This window comes from Ascaphus truei, chromosome 4 (genome assembly GCF_040206685.1).
Source record: "Ascaphus truei isolate aAscTru1 chromosome 4, aAscTru1.hap1, whole genome shotgun sequence".
Lineage (NCBI taxonomy): Eukaryota > Metazoa > Chordata > Amphibia > Anura > Ascaphidae > Ascaphus > Ascaphus truei.
In genome coordinates this window covers 354,545,674-354,549,392 of record NC_134486.1, presented here as the reverse complement: position 1 = coordinate 354,549,392, position 3,719 = coordinate 354,545,674, and the positions used below count along the sequence as shown (strand labels likewise).

General features: G+C 52.5%; 1 pseudogene; it reads right to left on the bottom strand.

Annotated features, from left to right (window-relative positions):
• Positions 1 to 535: 535 nt before the first annotated feature.
• LOC142492410 (sec1 family domain-containing protein 2-like) lies at positions 536 to 3,389 on the bottom strand (annotated as a pseudogene).
• Between the last annotated feature and the right edge of the window lie 330 nt (positions 3,390 to 3,719).

Sequence of the window (3,719 nt, the reverse complement as noted above, 5' to 3'; positions counted from 1 at the left end):
TTATTAACCTTGTAAACATTGGGGCAAAACTATGGATCTCATTTTTCAAATGCTTATGCAATATTAATGCTCTAAAAACAAAAAGGGCAAGCCTTTCTAAAATAACTATTTTTTTGTTTTGTGTTGCCTGGGCTTGTTAAAGAGAAGAAAAAAATAATTGTTATCTGTATCCCTAAATACATCACACTTCAACTACTAATACTGTCTACATCAGTGGTTTCCAACCTTTTTTTGGTTAAGGAACCCTACAGTATAATTATATTGGGGCATTCTGCAGAACCCCAACCCTCTCTAATAGCACGTCTGGGATCAGAAGCATGTTAAGGAACCACAATCCCCTCTAATAGCACGTCTGAGATCAGATGCAATGTAAATTCTTCTGTATTTGGTACAATTTTCAAATGACCTGCAAAATTGCAGGGATGCCTGGGGAACACCTTTTGCTAAACAGTGGTCTATATGGTAACATCATTTTACAGCTCATCTAAGTCAGCTGGTTGTTACATACATGTTGTTATTGTTATTATTATTATTATTACTTTGTGCTGATGTGTACCTAAAACAAGATAATAGTGATGTACCGAGTACCCGGAATTAACCGGTACCCGGCGTTACCCAGTACCCGGCGTTACCCGGCAGGTTTTCAGCTACCCAGACATTACCCACACTGGTAACTGAGAAGTGGGCCCGGCGCCGGGTAATGTCAGGGTAGCTGAAAAAGCTGTGTGTGCTGAGCACGCGCATAGTAAGTGAAACTTCTTTGTTTTTTGTCACAGAAATTTTATTTGTGATGGCGATGTTTTTAATTAAAAATCACAAAACAATTTCACTTCCAAAACACAAAAGTTTGACCGCATGTTTTAGCTATTTGCTCATCTATATTTATAGTAACTGAATTCTTTGTGTCTGCGAGTCAGTCAGTGTGTGTGTGTGTGTGTCTGCGTGTGTCAGTCAGTGTGTGTGTGTGTCTGCGTGTGTCCGTCTGTGTGTGTGTGTCTCTCTGTGGTGTGTATGTCTCTCTCTGTGATCTACCCCCACCACGACGTAGCTGCGGACAAGGGGGACTCTGTCTGAGTCTCCTCCCCAGCTCACAGGGTGGGTGGAGGTGGGGGGGGGGAGTAGGCACATCACTTGTGTGTGTAAGTCAGTGAGTGTGTATGTGTGTCAGTCAGTGAGTGTGTATGTGTGTCAGTCAATGAGTGTGTATGTGTGTCAGTCAGTGAGTGAGTGTGTATGTGTGTCAGTCAGTGAGTGAGTGTATGTGTGTCAGTCAGTGAGTGATTGTGTATGTGTGTCAGTCAGTGAGTGTGTATGTGTGTCAGTCAGTGTATGTGTCAGTCAGTCAGTGAGTATGTGTGTCAGTCAGTGTGTGTGTGTCAGTCAGTGTGTGTGTGTGTCTGCGTGTGTCCGTCTGTGTGTGTGTGTCTCTCTGTGGTGTGTATGTCTCTCTCTGTGATCTACCCCCACCACGACGTAGCTGCGGACAAGGGGGACTCTGTCTGAGTCTCCTCCCCAGCTCACAGGGTGGGTGGAGGTGGGGGGGGGGGAGTAGGCACATCACTTGTGTGTGTAAGTCAGTGAGTGTGTATGTGTGTCAGTCAGTGAGTGTGTATGTGTGTCAGTCAATGAGTGTGTATGTGTGTCAGTCAGTGAGTGAGTGTGTATGTGTGTCAGTCAGTGAGTGAGTGTATGTGTGTCAGTCAGTGAGTGATTCTGTATGTGTGTCAGTCAGTGAGTGTGTATGTGTGTCAGTCAGTGTATGTGTCAGTCAGTCAGTGAGTATGTGTGTCAGTCAGTGTGTGTGTGTCAGTCAGTGTGTGTGTGTCAGTCAGTGTGTGTGTGTGTGTGTGTCAGTATGTGTGTGTGTGTGTGTGTGTCAGTCAGTGTGTGTGTGTGTCAGTCAGTGTGTGTGTGTGTGTGTGTGTCTGCGTGTGTCAGTCTGTGTGTGTATGTCTCTCTCTGTGACCTATCCCCACCACGATGTAGCTGCGGACACGGGGGACTCTGTCTGAGTCTCCTCCCACCGGCGGAGCTGTGGGCTGTGTTTCCTGCTGCAGCCAGCCCCCCAGCGGAGGTACGGGACATGGAAGGTGCTCGGCAGCTCACAGGGTGGGGGGCGGGGGGGCGGGGGAGTAGGCACATCACTTGGGGGCACTGTTCGGCGCATCACTGGGGTGTGTGTGTCAGTCTGTATGTATCAGTCAGTGAATGTGTGTCAGTCAGTGTATGTGTGTGCGTGTCAGTCAGTGAGTGTGTATGTGTGTCAGTCAGTGAGTGTGTATGTGTGTCAGTCAGTGAGTGAGTGTGTATGTGTGTCAGTCAGTGAGTGAGTGTGTATGTGTGTCAGTCAGTGAGTGAGTGTGTATGTATGTCAGTCAGTGAGTGAGTGTATATATGTGTCAGTCAGTGAGTGAGTGTGTATGTGTGTCAGTGAGTGAGTGTGTGTGTGTGTCAGTCAGTGAGTGTGTGTGTGTCAGTCAGTGTGTGTGTGTGTGTGTGTCAGTCAGTGTGTGTGTGTGTGTCAGTGTGTGTGTGTGTGTGTGTGTGTGTGTGTGTGTGTGTGTGTGTGTGTCAGTCAGTGTATGCTTCCTGTGGTTTCTCACCTGAGGATAGCTGGCCAGCTCCCCCGCAATGATCCTACTCAGGTGCCCCACCGAGAAGCACTCCTCTCTCACCCCGATACCCTCCATCAGGTGGTTGAGTCCTGAAACCAGGCTCCGGATGTGAAGCTGTAGCTCGGGGGCCAAGGAGGGCAGCTCCATGTCCCCCAGCCCCGGGATCCTCTTCTTGCCGGCCAGCTGCAGTTGAGAGCCTGCAGGTCTCCGCCAGGTAGCAGCGGGAAGAGAGAGGAGAAGGCTGTGGCAAGGAATAGGTACGGGGAGAACGGGGCCAGCAGCAGCAGCGCCCACATCACCTCAGCCGTGAAGTTCATGTTCCCCACCCACTCCCACAGCCGGTCCTCCAGCTGCTGGTGGCCCCCTCGGCCACCCAGGGGCTCACCACCGTCACCAGCACGCAGTACTGGAAGGAGCTCTGGCTCACAACGTCCCGCACCACGTCCAGGGCGCGGCCCCGCAGCGTGCAGCTCACCATGAACAGAGCCTTCAGCTGGTTGGCAGCGCCGGCCTCGAAGCTGGAGAACTCCTTAACGTGGAGGGCCCCCGCGGAGAGCAGCAGCAGCTCGGCGCAGCCGCACCAGTGCAGGATCTCGGCGCTCGTTAGGAGCTGTGGCGGCGGTGAGTAAATGTTGAGCGGGGGGGGAGGAGGAGGAGGGGAGGAGGAGGAGGAGGAGGGTGAAAGCCGTCCTCCTCATTCACCCGGCAGCGCAAGGAGGTCTCCGAGCCGTGGCGTCCGTGAGCATCGCCATGACTACCGCGCATGCGCGGCATGTCAGCGGGCACCGGCGGCGGACGTGTGGGAGGAATGGCGGCCGTTAGGCGCCGCCGCCGCCGCATACGGTGCCGCATACGCTGCCGCATGTCCCAGCGGGTGTGTGAGGGGAGCAGCGGCCGTTAGGAGCGGCGCCGGCGGCTATCGCCGCCGCTGCCGCATGTCACAGCAGGCGTTGTGGAGGGAGACGGTGGGGAGCCGTGACGTCACTTCCGTTTCACATTTCGCCCCCAACTCGCCAGTTTAACCCCATCAGAATAGGTGCCACTAAAGAAGTTTCACTTCAAAAATACATCATCACTTACCTGCGGTCAGCGACAGAAGGCGAG